The sequence below is a fragment of the Lissotriton vulgaris genome, chromosome 12, assembly GCF_964263255.1.
Source record: "Lissotriton vulgaris chromosome 12, aLisVul1.2, whole genome shotgun sequence".
NCBI lineage: Eukaryota > Metazoa > Chordata > Amphibia > Caudata > Salamandridae > Lissotriton > Lissotriton vulgaris.
The window spans coordinates 412,829,702-412,849,025 of record NC_141700.1 but is presented as its reverse complement, the minus strand read 5'-3'; the positions used below and the strand labels follow the sequence as shown (position 1 = coordinate 412,849,025).

Genomic DNA, 19,324 nt, shown 5'->3' with positions numbered 1-19,324 from the left:
CAGTTTTCGCCCCCCCCCCCTCCCGCTGTCCGTGTGCCCGTTCCCGCCCCCCTCCCGCTGTCGTCCGTGTGCCTCTAACCCGCCCCCCTCCCGCTGTCCATTTCCGCCCCCCCCTCCCGCTGTCCGTGTTTAATGCTTGATACTTTTAGGTATATGTTGTAATCTTTCTTCTTGTTTATTTATTCACTTGGTGCACTCCGCCTCCCCCTGTTTGTCCCTTCCCTGTTGGTATGTTCCGTGAGAGCTCGCCTTGGAATGTTGGCATCTCTCAGGCAGTCCAGGAGAGTGGGTGACGAATAAAGACACGTTCTTACCTTTTATTGCATCAAGAGTTATTACTTTACAACACTGGCGACGAGGTGAAGAACCTGGCGCAGGGGGCCTTGCTGTCACCTCCCCTTTCAGTAATCTCTCCATCCAGTGAACAGGTGCTATAGTTACTGGTGAATGCGATGCGTTACTTGAAGGAAACTACCTGCTAATCTGTAGATGATGACAGATTATTGTCCCGAGTGCCAAGTGACAAGTGATTCAGATAAGAAAAAGGAAGGATACTTCAGGAATTTCGAGATGCGAAGAAAGATGTGAAAAAGATGACAGTGCCGAGTCTATTGGGTGAAAAAGTAGAGGAAGATAATACCTGGCAGAGGTGAAAGAGGCGTCTGGCGTGGTACTTGCTGTATCAGAGACTGATTTCCAGCTAATCATATCCCTGGCACTACGTGGGACTTGTTCGGTGAGTGGAGTGAACCTTGAGGCCCCTGCAGTAGGGGGGCTGGTGGCTGATTCACTGCTGTGTTTCAAGCCTCATCCAGCACCGGGTCCGCCTGTGTTGTCTCACGCTGTGGGGGTGAACGAGGCTGTCATTGAGGACGGTGTTTAGAGGTGCCTTGTCCAGCTGACGTCCTCCGGTGCCTTTGCCGCGTTCTTTAGTGCTGCTGTTCGACGGTTCCACCGAGGTTTTCTCTCGGTTTGCCCTGCCTGTGGCCCTTTATCGACCGTTGCTCCATGCTGCTTCACTGGCTGACGAGCACCGAGAGTGGTTTCCCTCAGTGTGCTCCGCCAGTCATAACCTGCAGTGCGCAGAACCACACTGGGAGAGGGCAGAGGGCAGTCATTCCTGTCAGCCAAGAGGCGCTCGTCAATCGCCTCAGAGCAACCTCGTCAATTTCATTTTGCCTGCGCTGTGTCTGAAGAGATTTCCAGTCAGCGTTGGACAGGCGCAGTCTTCAGACACTGCTCTCCTGGTATCGTTGTGATTGCTGGGTCTGCGCAGCTGTGTGGCAGGAAAATCCTGTCAGGAAGCCTTGCAAGTCAAGAGGCAGTGTTGTTCCGGCGCACCAGCCATTTCAGGGCCGCCATACTTTTATCTTCAGATTTATTTCTGTTCGTGCTGTGAACCAAGTGCTGCAGCAATTTGGTGTGAGGATCGGGGAGTGTGAGAGAGGGCAGTTTTCGACCTGCGGAGCTACTCCTGTGTAAGAAGGAAGAAGTGAGAACTACTGGTATTCAAGTAAGAAGGTTGCGAGACTGCTACTCTCACAGTCCTATTTAGTCCTTGTTCACTTTGGAGACTGCTCCTTTCAAAGTAAGACTGCCAATAGACTGCCTCACTCCCATTACTTTGTGGGTCCTTTGTAAGACGGTGCTTGGGTGACGTGGGGACTGCTGGTTTTCATATAAGACTGCCTAAGACTGCTACGTCCCCCAGTCCTATCAGTCCCCGTTAGACGTTATCTGGTTGCCCTCCCCCCCTAACCTCTAGCCCTCTGCAAGACATTCTCCCTATAAATTTCGTTCCATTCTGCCTCCCAACGCCCCTGCAACCTAATGTTTTGTCTTTCTTTCCCCCCCAAAGGAAAAAGAATAATCTATATTTCAGGAACCATGGGGCAGCAAACTATATCCTGTCATGGTTTACTCCGTACTGTGTTTGATTCTTAATTACAGGTGTGACAATAATTCTTGAGCTGCGGCCTATGTTTGAGTGATTTCATGACGATAGGCCTCGGCGTTCTTTTGATCCTTGGGGTTCAGTTCTTAGTGTAGCTGCTTTATTAGTGAAGTGTGACACTGTGCATTTTTACAAGTTACAGGTGATGGAAAGCAGTGATATCTGGGTATTCCAGGGTACACACTCCAAAGTACCTACCTTCAGTTTTACGGTGCAGTGTGTGACATCCCATATACAGGTTTGACAAGTACCCCAGTATTTCAGGTTCCATTCGTGTGTTGGCAGTGAAAGTTTAGTTCGACACACACCATATCACAGTCCCTAACTGTATGGTTGCTAGAGCCTATTTAACATATAGTAATCCACTATTGAACTTTGACCCTCGTCAGTGAGTCACAGCATTATTCACGGTGATTCACACACCATTTTATGTTGTATCTTATTACTACGATGGTATCAACTTTTTATACGAGATTATCCATTGGACAGATAGGCATTTTAATTTAATTCAATTAACAGGTGTTATCTTTGCTGAAATGATCCTGCATCCTGAGTTATTTCTCTTTCCTACCTTGTTTGTTTTACGCCTTGTATTGGGTGTTTTGGTAAAAAGGGTGTATCTTAGTTCTTTGTGCAGTGATAATGTCAGCCTATGAAAAGCTAAATATCTTAGTTCTTGGTGCAGTGATGGTGTACAGCCTGTGAAAAGCTTATTTTGTAATCTCATAGCAACCCTAGTACTCCAGTGATACAGTACAGTGTGTTACATCTACCCACACAGTAATTACGTGGTACCCCTGTACTTCACATAAAGTTTTTCTTACTGTTAGTGCGCCTACAGAACATTTTGGGGCATTCTCATTTTTCAATGTCTTTGGGATCTTCAGCGGATCTTCAGCAATATATATACGGTCAGTTGTACTGCTAGTACCCAGAGTACTTTGGTGTGTCCACATTTAGTTAGCTCCACCCTTTGGTAAGTGGGCTTCCTCTTCCCCCCCCCCCATTGTCTCTAGTGGGGTTAGCATTGTAGGGACCCCTTCCTCTGGGTGCTTATGTCCGCTAGCCTATTGTACTTCTGCTCCTTCCTTTAAATTTATAGGGAGTTTTTCCACCCTTCCCTCCTCCATGGCTGCCCTGTCCACATACTTCTGGGACCAGCATGCATGGTGTACCCACAATCCCTGCATTAGAGAGGAACTACGTAAGGTGAATGATCGGGATAGCTTTGCCACGCACTATGTGTCTAAACACAAGGTATCGCCAATGAGTTATGCTGGGGAGCCCACACACCTGAGGGGCATGGTAAAGATGAAGGCCTTACCCGCACAGGGGAGTTGGGAGAGTAGTACCCTCATGTCAGGGATCTTTGGTAAGATGTACCCTCCATCCACTCATTAAGAGAAGTTTTCAGTTTGGCCAACCTATTGGATACACTTCCAGTGTATCTTGGAGAAGTTCCACCAGTAGAACCTGTTGGTGGTGTATGTCAGGTTTAAGGTACCTTTGAGGTTAATTATACTATATCTTTTCCCGCACAATAGGAGTATATAAATGATAAAGGTCCAGATAATGACTCATTGTGCCTTGTACATTTACATTATGCTCCCTAGCATCTTGTAGGTAAATGCTTAAGGGGTTTCTGGGTTGTGGAAATGTACATTTGTGATGGAATTGTACTTAAGTGACCTATGTTCCATACAACTTTGCTATTCATGTGGTGTCCTCCCTCCACTGTCTCCTTCCAGCTGGGAAGGCCTCCCTTCGCCCCCCTCCCCTCCTTGGTTGAAGTCTTTTCAGGTTGCATTCTGGCTCATCAACGACTTCCTGGACAGTTTGATCAACTTCAGGTTTCTCCCTTATGTATCAAAGGGAGATGTGTTGTAATCTTTCTTCTTGTTTATTTATTCACTTGGTGCACTCCGCCTCCCCCTGTTTGTCCCTTCCCTGTTGGTATGTTCCGTGAGAGCTCGCCTTGGAATGTTGGCATCTCTCAGGCAGTCCAGGAGAGTGGGTGACGAATAAAGACACGTTCTTACCTTTTATTGCATCAAGAGTTATTACTTTACAACAGTATACATTTGTTTTATTGTTACAGCTTTACATACTCTCCCAAACAGCGAGCCTCACAGTACTCTAAAATCTACTTTCAGATAGATTGCAACCATAAAGCACAACTTTACCAAACAAACCCAAACCCCACCCCAAATCAACCTCCCCCCTCCCTCCCCGTGTACCAAATTGCGATATGAACATACAGTAAGAGAGCAGTCAAACGAGTGTCACTCAGAAGGGACCTCCTTGTCTTTTGTAGGAGCGGGATCTGTAATACGTAATAGCTGCAAGTAGCGGGGGCAGGTCAGTTCCCTAAATTCCTGGGGCAGGAGGTCTATGAATGGTTGTCAGAGGGTTCTATATGTGTCATCTTGGGCAGCGAGAGTGAGGGTCAGCTTCTACTCCAAGAACATGCCAAAGGCACTGAAGCCATCCCAGGTGTGTGGTGTAGTGGTGGTGCCCCAGAGTGCTAGGAGGGTTTGATGGGCTGCCCCATGACTATTCTAATATGTCGCCTTCTGTGCTTTGTAAGTGGGTTTGTGAGGGTATTGGGCAGTCCTAGTAAGGTAAATGACGGGATCCTGGGATTTGGGTATGGAAGTGGATATCAATGTCATCTAACAGAATCGTAGAATGAAGTCAATTTCGGACAGTCCCATAAGATATGAGTGAGGGTGCCCTTAGCCCCGCATTGAAGCCTGCACTCATCGCTCTGGGCAGGGTTGCCCTTGTGAAACCTGACAGGGGTCAGATAACAGTAAGTGGCAATTATTACAGCGGTTCCTGTGCTAGATGAGTTATTTGCTATGTGCTACATTCTATGAAATATATCTTACCACTCTTTGTTGGTGAGCTGCTGCCCCAATTCCGTCTCCTAGCGTGATTGGACTGGGGATTTGTCTTTAGCCTTGATGGTAGAAGCAGAGTGTATAATTTTGTGATGAGGCGTTTCTCTGACCTTTTGGCAAGGAGCAATTTTTCAAGTTTTGTTAGTGACCTCTGAGCTCCTTTTGTAACCAGACGGTGTAAAATCCAGTCTCTAATCTGAAGATAACAGAACCGTTCATCTTCAGGAATAGAAATTCAGCCCGAAGAGTATGAAGGGAATGGGACCATCCTGATCGAAAAAGTGTCCAATTGCCAGACAACCGGCCTCCTGCCAAGCTCGGAAAGTGGACTCCATACCCAGAGTGGAAGCCGGTAATTCACCACTGACGTCAGGGGGGGAAGGGGACAGTGGTTTGATTCCCCTGGAGAGTTTGAGTGTCCCACAACCTTAACAAGGAGCTCATGATTGGGAATATGTAGAGGCTGGGGGCTCTATGTACGTGAGGGAGAAACGGGACATTCACTAGTGAGGTTCCAGCGAGTGCTTGATCCATGAACAGCCACTGCTTTTCGGACTCTGCCCTGGGCCACTCGACCAGGTAGCAAAGCTCGGCTGCTTGGTAGTAATGAGGTAGGCTTGGCACTCCTCACTCTCCTTCAGCAGGTGGACACCAGGTCAGCTCCTTTCACAAACGGGGGTGCTTCCCTATCCAGATAAAGTGATGGAGCAAGACTTGTAGTGCAGGAATCTTGCCTGTCTGAGAAGTCAAAGGAAGGGTCTGGAAAAAGAGGAGTATCCTGGGGAGGATCGTCATCTTAAGGGCCACAATGACAATGGGTAATGTCGCCAGCGGGCCAGATCGTCCGGCACTCGTCGCAGTAGGTCTCTATGATTAAGGGTTTTCTTTTTCTCCGGTGTCGAGGCCAACTGCACTCCTAGTTAGGGGATGGAGTTTGTTGCACATCGTAGCAGATAAGCCCGGTTTAAGGAAGCCAGCTTAGTTAGCCAAACCGATAAGTTAAGGACCTGCAACTTATGGAGGTTCATGCGGAAACCTGAGACCTCTCGAAACTCCTTCAGCTCCTCCAGGAAATGGGGCAGTCTCTCCTGGGGATCGTCTTACATCACCATGACATAGACTGCGTATAAACTAATCAGGTATTCCTCCCCTCCAGAGAGAACTCCCTTGATTCGAGGATGGCCCCTCACACTCTGCGTGAATGGCTCCATATCCAGGGCAAATAGAAGGGGTGACAAGGGGCAACCCTGCTGCGTCCCCCTTCTGTAGGAAACAAACTCATATAGGTATAGCAGAGGCTACATTAGGTAAGTACTAACCGCTCTCTTTGTGATAGTGTGGGTGAGCAGTTAGGCTTATCCAGAGGGTATGTTAAGCATTTATTGTATTTACATAATTAAGGACTGATTACACACACTCAGAGTCAGAATCCAGACACATTAGGTAAGTGTTAAAAAGGTATACTTATGTTTAATTTTAGAACCAAGTACGACTTGGCGCACAGGTAAGTAAAATACACTCTTAAATGCAAATTGTTCAAGGAAATGCAGTTGTCGTTGAATTTGCAACTATAACAGGTTTGAATCAATTTAAAATGCAGTTTGAATTACACAGTAAATAGTTCCAGATTACATAGCAGTTGATTTTGGAATGCCGTGAGTGCTGGGGGTGGTATGCCTAGATATCACACCTTAGGATCTCATAATGCAAGGTAAGTATGACTTTTTATACTTTGCAATGGAGTTCTCTTTTCTCCATACAACAACAGTTCCACTGAACATTTTTAGACCCAAAATCTCTTAACATAGGTTCCTATGGGAAAAGAGTGTTAGCGGTTTTTCCAGGTAAGTACATGACTCACGAGCAGGCGTTTTGGGGTTTAGGACCAATGTTGCCAGAGGTCTAGATGGGCACTCAAATTGCACGATGTTCAATAGGGCCAAAGGGGCCTTCGGTCAGGCAGGCCACTCGGTTGTTGTAGCAAAGCTCCTAGGGTTAAGGTCAGCACTGCAGAGGCCAACGTCCAGCACAGGAGCTGTACCACCAGCGGCACTGGGGTGGCAGGGTGCAGGGTGAAAAACGGACATCGGGGACCCTGTGATTTTAAATGGAGACCTACAGTTTTGCGATGTTGCTGCAGGCTCGGGCAAAGACTTCCTGAAGGTGATAATTGGCTGGAGAGGTAAATTGGAATCATGGGGGATTCATGGACACCATTGGTTAGGCCACTCAAGGCCATGGGGTGTCGGATGCAGGGGTAACCTCTGGCATCAGTTTTTCTTACCACCTCCGGATCACGATTAGGGGGGCACTCTTCAGGGTGAGGCTGCAGGCATTGTCTTGAAGCTTGAGCGAGGTCAGTGATTATCAGATCCCATGTCAGTATTGCTGCGGAGACCTCCTTGTGGTGTTGGGCCACTTGAACCTGGGCCATGGGTGTCAGGTGTAGAGTGATGCAGAATTGCGGAGTCGTCGGAATCCGGATTCTGTGATGAGTCTTTGCTTGAGCAAATCCGGTGCTGGCATGTGACAAAGTCTGTAAGATGGTTGGAGGGCAGGTCCTCTGGGCTCTGCGGGTGGCTGGCTGCTGCACTCGCCAAGGTTCTTTCTGTAGGCATGCCGTATATGGTACAGGCTGGTAGAGCTGGGGCCAAGGCAGTCCTCCTCTTCTTCTTCCTGGTTCAGTACGGCTCTTCAGTCCTTCTTCGTTCTTCCTGGAATCTGAGGAGGCAAGGTTCAGGGTCGCCCCTAAATATTACATTTAGGGGCTTTAAAGGGTGTGCAGGTCGGGACCAATGGGGTCCCTTCCTTGGGGGGTGGGTACACCTCCTGTTATGCCACCCTCGAGTGGGAGGGGGCATGAGCCTCTCCCTAATTGGTTGAGTCCCCCCATCTTCAAGATGGGGGAACACGTTTGCCAAACATTATTGCCTGGACAATCAAGTCCATAGGGACGGCCTCTTTGGCCATTCAGTCCTACTGAATTTTCTGGTCTGAAAGCTTACCGCAGTCCCTCCTCTGGGGATGGTATTGTTTGTGGATCTGTTCTAATGTTAGGAATCTGCAGCTAGATGTCTCTGTCAGATGGACAAGTTACTTACCTTCTGTTACGCCTTATCTGGTAGAGACATGATCTAGCCGCCGATTCCTTACCGACCCACCCATCCTCCCCGCACTGCGGTTCAATATTTAGTGTCAGGCCTGTTCCTCTTCACGGCCCTAGTTGTTTTTGAACACACCATGGTCAGTTACTTCATGGCTCCGCGCTTCTGGGGTGGAAAGTTGTGAAAAGTACTGACGTGCGCTTGCCGAGGCGGCGCTTATATAGACGGCGTGGACGTCACCACAACTACAAACCAGACGCCTACGACATCACACAGAGTTGAGCAATGCCAGCTATCTGTTTGCAGAGGTACTGACGCCCGAAAGATGTAAGGTAAGGAATCTGCGGCTAGTTCATGTCTCTACCAGATAAGGCTTTATCGAAGGTTAAGTAACTTGTCCATCCTGAACATTCTTGTTCAGGGCAAAGAAAATTGTGTATTGCATTCACTTACATATGATGTCCGCTGTTGTTAATATTTTTAATGGTCAATTGGGACTGGAAATAGTGACCTCAAGTGCACTGTGACACAATAATTAAAATATTGACCTACACACAGAGATCGTCTTCTTTCCATGGTAGCTTTTGTACTTTTTTTGTCAATTGAGGAGGGGGCAGTCAACTTGAGCTGGGATTTTCCCAGGTTTGACAAGTTAAGGGGTAGTGAAGCCAACCTCTAGTTTTCATTGCACAGTGCTTTGGGTAAACCCCTTTGAAACTGTTGGAAGAGGCTCCTTTATTCATTGGCTTAATATATTGCCAATCACATTGTGTATCAGGCTACATGAGTATTTTAGTGTTAACTGTCATCCTACTGGCTCTTTGGATGTATGCTTCCACCTCTTAAGCAGTGCATCCTTTGGAGTTAATGTGTCTTTTTAGCACAATGTTTGCCACATCTTGTTTACAAGCTCCAATGTAAGCAGAGCACACAAAATATAACAAAGATTACCTTAGCGTTTGCCCTGCAGACAGTGTGATTTGTTTTGAAAAATAGTTACACAGTTTCCAGCTTTATCTTTTGCGCACTATTAATATTGCGGTAATTAGTTCCTGATTATTTATCAGGGGCTGCTTAAATCAACCATTTTCTCTCAACTTTGCGCAAGGGAATTTCAGTGATTATGCAGTAAGTGACAAAAAGGGCACACTCATTCAATGTGTCTCTTCTTATTTCAGTTGATAAGCAATCATTTAATTTCAGTCAAGTATTAGGGGCGATGAAACCCACTGATTAGTATTGTTTAAAGACTGAGCCAACTTCAAACTTGCCGGTCCCTTAAGAAATAAAATCCCTGTCCAGATAATTGAACCTTCTCATCATTTGGTGAAGCAAAAAAGGATTCTGTCACTTTCAATATCTGCCTTATGACACCTGAGGATCTGGATGAGTGAAAAAGAGCAAAAACGTCTGTCCGTTAGCTGTATTTTAGAGTATTTTTTGGCACTGCTAATACGTGCTTGGTTTGAGGAGTATATTGTGAGTTCCTTTTCTCACTTTACAAGAATCAGTAATATTGGATCTTGAAAGAAAGAGGCAGTAGCATAAGAGGTATTAAAGAAGTGGAACTTCTGAGCTTGTTGGCTTTAAAGAAGTCTATGAAAGATTTGTGAAATGATTGGGTAATACATTTGGATGCAGGACTATTTAACTAGTTATGAAATGGCTAGAGATACCTATTCTTCTGTAAAGAGCATTTAAAGTTATTCTGTGGTGTTGGCCTGCCTAAATGGATGGTAGTATAATGTAATCTTCAAAGTAGATTGCCTCTACTTGTAGCTGATTCCTAAATATAAAATTGATTTGTGTAAGATCCAGACTCTCCGTAAACTCTGTTTAATTTTTTTTAAATGATATGAATATGTCTGTTGTAAAAGAGGTTGTTTCTGTCAGAAAGGCTTGAGATTCACCGTCTCACAGAGACATGCGGGAAAAAAACCTCAAGGCGACACAGTCGAACACCATGGATAACTACACGGCGGAGCAGGGGGCCGGAACGGCGACTCGCCCTGGGACCACTGAGGAGCTTGCTGAACCCTCTTTGACCTCTATAATGTAGGCCTTTCAATCCCTGGGTGCCACTCTAGAGTCCAAGATAGACAAGGTGCCTATTGAACTGACGCTCCAGTGAGCGGATTTGAACAAAACGTCGGAGAAGGCCTCCCAGAATGCCGCGGCTGTGGCGGAACTCCAGGGGGCTGCAAAAACGTTGCAAAAACAAGTCGAGCAGCTCACGCAGCAGCAGAGGCAGATGACGGCACGGCTGGAGGATCAGGAAGGGCGGGCCCGCCGCAATAACCTCCAAGTGGTTGGTGTGCCGGAAAAAATGGAAGGGACTAGCGTTGAACTCTTTTTGGAGGATCTCATCCTCAACCGCCTGCGGCCCAAGAGACTGTCTAAATTCTTTGTTGTCGATCGGGCACACAAGGCCCCGGTGCCACCACCTCGACCGGGGAACCCGCCGCGCACCATCATTGCGCGAGTGCTTAACTACACGGACCGAGATGCCATCCTGCAGGCGGCCCGCCAGCATGGGGACCTACGCATTGATGATGCAGTTATCCGGTTCTTCCCGTGCTGTGTTTTATCTAGGACCCCGATCAATATTGTGACCTTATGCCCCTATACGGCTATAATCAATAGATATCCCTATAATGGCATAAACGATCAGAGCCATATTTCAGTAACTCGTCTCTGCAGCTCATTAAAGTATATGACACAGCAGAAGCCACTTCCTTAGATTCCTAGATAACACTCCGAGTTCTTTCAACAGATAAAACCCCCAGCATCCTGGGAAAGCCCCGCTTGCTCTGTTTTGATTAGTAATAGAACTCTAACGAGCACTGTAAGAACGACCAGTTCTTAGTGACATCTTTATTGACGTCTTATGTCCAAAAACTTACGTCAAACAAGGCACCTTTCAGGTATAAATAATACCAACATTGCCTTAAGCAAACGCGATGGTGGTGGTGAATACAGGAGCAGAACAGCTGTCCCTTGCAGAGCCCAGCAGATGCGAGAAGCCCACGGACGCTGCCCCTCCTCCTCCTTGACACGCTGAGAGAGACGCTGTCTTTTCTCCTGCCGAGAAAATTCAGCTCCGGCGTTTCCAGCCTACCCTTGCGGGTAACTGGAATATCGAGTCCTGAGAGGAGATATCAGACCTCCAACATTCTATTCCAGAGGTACGGTGCTGACTAAACCCTTAGAGAGAATTCTTGAAGCAAATCCTTGGCAAAACCAACTTAACTTAAATTGCTACTTACTTAATCCCTCCCAAGTATTAGGCTTAGGTCAGGTACACCGGGGTAGGCGTAGTTAGAAGCACCAGTTGAGGACGTTAGCCAAATGTATATATTAATGTATATATTTTACTCATTTTAACTATCATATGGCTAAGAAACCATATCAATGCTTTTACAGTATTATTTCGCAATACTCCTTTTACTGTATACACTTTTTATAATAACAAGTCTTGCAATTGTGGCAATTCATTTCTCTTGCATGAGAAGAAAGACTGTTCAATAAATAATACCTTTTATTGAAAACGCCCGTCTCTCTATTCTCTGCATACTGGTGAAAGTAATTCTTGCACAACTGACTGAGTGAAATAGCTGTCTATTGTTTCACACGACTCTAGAGATTGACTCTTATTCTGAGGAGCAAAGTTGTCATGTTTATGCGGTTGTTGGAAAACTGAATCCCTTCTTGTCTGAGCCAGGGAAGCTGATCACTTCCTATTCAGTCAAGAAAGTTTCCAGTGACCTCTGAGCTAGTTGGTACAAACCCAATTAAGTCTAACATAGTCAGTAGAGACCGAGAAGACCGCACTTCTACGTCTACACTGCTGTTTATGTTATTCCAATGCGCAGGGCCTATAGGGAAAATAGGAACTACACTACACCCGGACTTTACCCTGAAGGTACAGCTGGAGCGCCGTTCGTTTGACGGCGTCAAGAAGGTGCTCAGGGAGCGTGGCCTGCAATACATGATGTTCTTTCCGGCGCGAATCAAGATCCTGGCAGACGGAAAATCCTTCTTCTTCACTGCTCCGGAGGAGGAACATACCTGGCTGGAGGAATGGGGGCACCCGAAGGGGCAGCTGGAGGAACGCGGCGCCCCAATCTCCAGTGTCATCCGTAGTCTCTGCACTGGGGAGCAGCAGCGAGACCAGGACAGCCAGCGCCCGACGGAGAGGAGAAAAACCTGCAGTTTGTCGGCATCGCCAGACATGGGGTGATGGACTACAGCCAGGAGTGGCGGACTGTTTGTTCTGTTCTGGACACGTAATATATTATTATGATGCTCTGTGCATCGCCTCTTGGGGGTAAGCAAGGGGCGGGAGGTTCAGCCCCGGTTTCTGGCTTTGAGGGGAGATGCCTTTACTGCTGCACTTTTGGAGGGGCCTGATGTGGGTGCCCTGGCTTATTCCTCCGTTAGTGAGCCCTGCCGGGGGTGTTGGCACTTGATAGAACTGCTCCTGTTTTGGACTAGGGGTCGGACGAGGGGCCTCGGACGTTGTTCTTGACCAAGACACTTTTCGTGACAAGGGCTACAGGCGTCTGCTTGTTTGGGATGTCTGGCGCGGTTGGCCGACATGGCAGGGTAGCAGGGCGGGGGGATGGTGGGGACAGTAGGGATTGGGGTTTTTGGTTTGAGTATATCTGTTTAATTTCTGTATTATATGCTTGTTTTGACTCCATTGATGCACACACTTGGCGGGTGGGACTGGGATGGTGGGGAGATTGCGTGGCTGCCCCTTAGTCTTAACAGGAGAAATGGCTGGGTCACACACACCTAATGTCCAACACCTTGATATATTACCCTGGACAGGTTTTGCTATACCCTGCGCTCTCATTCGGGCTTCACGACGGGCTCTAGGGTTGTCGGCATCCTGATTAAAAATTCTCTGCCTCTTGGTTTGGGGCGCTGCTGGTCTGATCCCCTGGGGCGTTTCGTGGTGCTGTCTGCACAATGGGAGGGACGCATCCTGAACTTCTGCTCACTGTATATCACTCCGAAGCTTCATGCATCAGCCCTCCCTGATGTGGGAAAATTACTATTGGATCTGCCTGTAGGGACTTTGATCATGGGTGGGGACATGAACTATGTGATGGCTAGGGAAGTGGATAGATCGCGGTCTGCGCAGGCGGGGGGGGTGACGACTAGCCACCTCAGGGACTTTGCACAGGCACTGGGTTGATCTATGGAGGACACACAACCCACAAGCTAGGCAATATACACATGTCTCCGCAGCCAATGGGACCTCCTCTAGAATAGACTACATATTTACATCCACACACTGCCTGAACCTTTTCCGAGACGGTCACCACAAGGCTAGAGGGATCTCTGTACAGTCTCCGGTTGGGGTCCAGCTAGTGGGTCCCAGGCGTGCTTGGACTATCCCGCCTCGACTTGATGCCTTCTTGTTTAAAGACAGGGACTTTCAGGAGAAATTCCAAGAGAGGGAGGATTATTATTTCAGGTACAATGTTGGCTCCGTAAGCTCCCCAGGGATAGTGTGGGAGGCATATAAGACAGTGGCCAGGGATTTTGTACAGGCCGAGGGCGGGAGACGACGGAAAGAAAAGTATGTACAGGTGGAGAGGTTGGAGCTGGAGCTTCAAGAGCTGGAGAGTCAGACAGGGCTTACCCCGACTCAAGATAGAGACCGGTAGCACAGGGCACGCCTCCTGAGTAAGGAGATACGAGATGTTCTAACGGATCAGGCGAGGTCACACACACTCGCCACCCAGCAGAGGGTGTATGACTTAGGTGACAAGGCCAACAAAATGATTGCCTGGTTGGAAAAGAGGGACCGGGACCGTAGCTGGGTGCAGAGGATAGAGCATCCGGATGGGTCGATTAGCACCACGAGCGTGGCAATAGCGGAGGACTTTGCGAGCTATTACGAAGAGGTCTACCGTTCTCACACAACTAGAGACGCGCAGGAATGGCGTGAATTTCTGGCCCCCTTGCAGCTACCCACACTGGACCCCGCAGACAGAGATGCACTAAAAGCGGCTATAACGGTTAGGGAGGTAGAGGAGACTATGGGGGACCTGCAGACGGGAAAGGCTCCAGGACCTAATGGGTTCCCGGCTGAGGCATTTGGGTGTGTGGCTAGCCTCACAGCGCCGCACATGTGTAACATGTTCCTGGAGGCGTGGGAGACGGGGCGACTATCGAGAGATTTGTGGGTAGCAACCATTGTTGTGGTCCACAAGCCCGGGAAACCACCCGAGATATGTAGTTCCTACAGACCTATCTCCCTCCTCAACTATGAAACGAAGGTACTGGGGAAGATTCTGGTCACGCGCCTAGGGGCAGTGATACAGTTGCTGGTCCACCAGGACCAGTCGGGCTTCATGCCCCATAGAAGCCCCCGTCTCAATCTACGGCGCCTGTTTGGGGTTCTACAGGCAATGGCCACGCGCAACGACGTGCCAGCGACGTTGCTCTCTCTTGACACCCCCAGTTGATCAATGTGAATGGTTGGGTGTTCGCCCCGCAGGAGGAACCCGCTTACCGGGTGGATCATATGGCCCTGGGTGCGGACACCTATCTGGCGGCACTGTACTCAAGGACCAGGCGTGGACGATCCTTACCTCCGCAAACCGCGGCGGTGGTGGGGGTATGGAGACGGGCAACGAAGTTGCTTGGGTGGGAGGCGAAGCTAACTGAGCAAACGCCTCTTTGGAAAGGGGACTTTCTCCGAGAGGTTGTGAAACTCCGAGGCCTGCGCCAATGGAGCCTAATAGGTATAGACACACTGGGAGACATATGGAAGAGGGGGCAATTGGTGGATTTTACGACCTTACAGGCGGACTTCCAAATGGGAGATGGTGAATTCTTACATTACCAAAAGTTTAAACACGCCCTACTTACACACATGACACCTGGGGTCCAGCCCCCTAAATACGTCCGCTAGAGGACAGGCTTCTGTTGGATCCTATGATCGATAAAGCCATCTCACTTACCTACAAGAAACGTATTAATAACATCCCGGACATACTGGGTCCACTGAGGGAAAAGTGGGAGTCAGACCTTGGTTTATTAGAGGACGATGACTGGAGTGAGGCCCTACAGTGTCCTCGTGAGGTGGCAATTTGGGCTAGATTCCGGTTGGTCCAGCTGCGCATCCTCCACAGGTCCTACACCCCGCGAACGGTCCAGTATAGGATGGGGTTTGCGGCCACAAAATTCTGCTTGAGAGGCTGTGGAGAAGAAGGCACCTTCTTCCACATTCTGTGGGACTGCCCTAGAATCAGATCATACTGGATTAGTTTGGTGGATGTAATGGTGGAGGTGGTAGGGGCGGAAGTGACGCTGGAGGCTCGCTGGCACGTTCTGGGAGTGACTGGCGATGTCATGTGGCCTAAAGGGACAAAACATGGTTGGCATTGGCAAGCATGGTGGCTAAAAGGAATATTGCTCGCCTTTGGGGGAGTGATCTAACACCGACTGTGGAGGAATGGATGCATGATATTGATTGGTGCCAGAGGGCCGAGAAGGTGATTTACAGTAGTCGGGGCTGCCCCAAGAAATGGGAAAAGATCTGGCAGGCATGGAGGAGTTATAGAGGAGAGTGAATGGACTCCCCTGAGGCCTCCCCAACGGGTTGAGGGTGGTTACATGACGTGTCTTGTATGCTTGCGAGTGCTCCCCTTGGTTTCCTGGTCAATGGCCTATGACGATCAGAAATATCTACTGCATAGGGGGGGAGGAGTTAATGTGTGATGGAGGGTGGGATGGGGCTTGGGTCGTGAAGGGGGGATTGGTTGGGTAGTGAGGATGCTTTTGGCACAATTGATTCTTCCAGTTGGGACCGGGATGGGGGACTGACCACTACTGTACGAAGTGCTGAGGGGTTTCTATTGTTTATATCTGTGTAACATGTGACTGCCATTGCACTTCCGCTGCTGCTTTGCTGTGAGTCTTAATGGAGCTGTTTTGTTCTAATAAAACAATTTTTTTTTAAAAAAAGAATACAAATGCATACAAATGTAACAATGACCTTATATTAGTGTTCAGTTCACAACATGAATGATAGGAGTAACCATTCGGCCTGAACCAGAGGATTAATTAAAAAAAAAAAATGGAATACTTGACCAGCTCAAAAGGCCTCTCACTTTATTATTATTTATTATTATTATTATTATTATTATTATTATTATTATTATTATTATGTTTCTTATATAGCGCCTGAATCGACCCCCGAAGGGGTATCTCCGCGCTTGCCTTGGGAACCCGTCCTGGCTTTTCCCTGTGAGATAGCCCCTACAGGGCATCCCCAAGGTGAAAGCCAGGCATCCCGCCGCGGGGGGGGCGTTGTGGAGATTAAGCAAGCTTAATGCCCAGACTTGCAGAGTGTGAACCCATGATTAGGTCAGGCACCGAAGCGAGAATTATCGAGTCCATGGACATTTGAGCTCAAGACCCTGCCGCGTCGGGAATTGAACCCTGGTCCCGTGTCTGACCTCTGCTTCAGGGTCTGCCTGCTCTAACCAGTGAGCCACACTTCTCCACTTTCACTTGTTCACTTCATAAAACAGAGGTTGCTTTCCTTGACCTTGTACTGTGTAGCCTGCAAATACACAATAGACACACAAACATTTGAGTACAGTACCACCAAACTTCACTTCAATTTGTAATTCCAAAAATGTAATTTACTTCCCTTGTAAACTGTTGTATATATGGCAAACCTCGCAACCGGTGAAGACAGAGAATATGCCAGCACCGCAGTAGAATAAGATGCAAAGTAATCAACAGTCCTTCGGTAACAGATTTTTTTGGAACATATTCGCACTGCGGAAGACCATGTCTGGCAAGTCATTGATATGGCGTTCATTCCAGAGAGAGCTGGTGATCTTTAATTATATTTATTTCATTTACTAGAGTTTGATATAGCACTGGCTAGACCCGGCGGTATCAGAGCCCTTTACATGAGGAAAGTTACTTTGGTTACAAAAAACATTGTTACAAAAAAAAACATAATTTACAAGTTACATCTGTTTATTAGTGGTGCGTAGAAGGGTGTGGGGGGTAAAGTAAAAGGGTAACAGGGAGGGGATACGGTGGAGAGACGAAGGAAAGTCTGCCCAATGTCTGGCTGGGTAGGTGATGGCCGAGGGGGTAAGTAGGCAGCCCATCTCCTCTATAGCTAACAAGGTCGCTCCAATGGCAATGGTAAAAAAGCAATGTTTAATTCCCTACAAATAGGCGTCAACGCTGAAACACATGTCCAGGGCTAAAGGATCAATAGGGTCAATAGGAAGAAAACAACAGTGGAAAAAGTGACAAGAATATATGTCCGAAGTCCGGCTGGGTAGGTGACGGCCATATCGGTGTGCCAGAGCCAATCTCCCCGATAGCTGTCGGTGCAGCTCCACCGGGAATAGCTGGCGAGGATGGTAGGATCGGTAAGGGTTTGTACCTTGGCTGCCATCTTATAGTCAGGCAAGTTGAGTCTGATTGGCCACTGTGATATATATATATATATATATATATATATATATATATATATATATATATATCTATATATATATCAATCCTTCGGTCACTGAAGTGAATTGACATGGGATAGTAATAAATCTATATATCTATTCTTCACAAAATGCCCAAAAGCTATATATATATATATATATATATATATATATATATATATATATATATATATATATATATATATATATATATATTCATATTCATATTCATATTCTTCACCAAATGCCCGAAAGCTTTCGGGCATTTGGTGAAGAATAGATATATAGATTTATTACTATCCCATGTCAATTCACTTCCGTAACCGAAGGATTGTTGCATTGTCCTAAAATGTACAATGTTTTTTAAAAGAATTTTGAGTCTGTGGGATGTATGAGTATGGCTGGGACCACAGATGTGTTTACATATGTATGATTTTCCTTGTGGTGAATGTCTCAATATCAATGTGATATAATGATATAAATAAATGCAATAATTTCTACAGATCACTTTTCCTACATAAACTGGAGAAGGCCTTTGTTTGTTTTTTGGGTATGTTCTAATATATCATTGACTTCAAGCGCACTATAATCTATTTTCAGGCAGACCGGGTTGTTTTTTATTGTATTTTGATTCTTTCCCCTGTCCGCTCTGCCTCCCATTCGTCTCGGGGGCCCCTTTCAGTGTGAGTGGTTATATAAAATAGACAAACCACTGTGTTCTATATAAGGAGCTGGTTATAACAATGAACACATTTTCCAGCTCTGCATAATGATGAGCATATAACGACCAATTCTGGGCCTTATAGTGTCAAAGAAATTTTGAGCACTAACATTTGTTATGTTTCACCTGGAGTAAGGCATTGTAGGACACCTATTTATAAGATAAAAACTGTGAAAATAATAGCTGAACATGGATTATTTTATATAGAGAGATTCCGCCCTAGGAATTGTGAATTAGAAGGGAATAAATACCAATAGCTGGTAGATGACATTCGTGAACTATCATTTTGTTTCAAATACTAAATGACGCCCTAAGTATTCCTGTTAAGATAAACTTGAAGTATTAGTGGAGACCACCAAGATCAATGTACTATGGGAAAAGGAAAGATAAGGCATAATGTGCTGTGCCGTGCATAGAGTAAAAAAGTATTTTTACACCAATGTCCTGATAGGTTGCCCTGTGAACTTGTCAAAGTCGAGAACAACCGGAACATCGTTTTTAACAGAAGAGGACTTTGAGTGATTTGTTAAGAAGTAGTGGAGGAGGGTGAAAGCAACAAGTCTTCCCTTGGTCTATGCACTGTTGCTGCACCCATTTAAAAATTAAACAGCGTTTTACAGACAACAGTTACTCTTGAAGTTCTTTAAAGATTTTTCTTTAATCGTGTAAGAGTGGGTGTTATGAGCATAGGATTGTATGGCAACATGAAATGTAATCAGTAGTAACAAATGCGGGGCCATGAAGATGCTAAAAAATGTGGGAAGGAATTTCAGGTAACTGCCCAACAGTATCACACAACTGATTTTCAGCAATAATGCATTGCAGAAAAAAAGTAGAACTTTTGACACTAGCTTTTGCAGGTTGCTTCTAAGCACAAAAAATATCGAAGTTCTTGTGTAAATAAAAATCTTAGCCTTTATTCCTTATTTACTTTGTGCAAAACTTAAACCTGTGGTGAGATTGTTTGTTCCAGTATGATAGGGTGATTACTTTATCAGCAAGCATTGTTGACTAAAAGGGTTTTTATTTGGTCACACAACCTTGTCTACGTCCAATATCATGGAAGAAATGAATTGAAGATACTCAAGATAGGATTGTTATAAGCTGCACTGCTGCCTGTTCCATTACTTTGGAAATGCCAGAGAGTCATACGCGGG

General features: G+C 46.6%; 1 protein-coding gene across 4 annotated transcripts in view; it reads left to right on the top strand.

The window, feature by feature from the left end:
* Positions 1-19,324, top strand: part of RPGRIP1L (RPGRIP1 like) — a 1,159,147-nt gene that overhangs the window by 716,150 nt on the left and 423,673 nt on the right. The gene's annotated exons all lie outside the window — the stretch shown is intronic.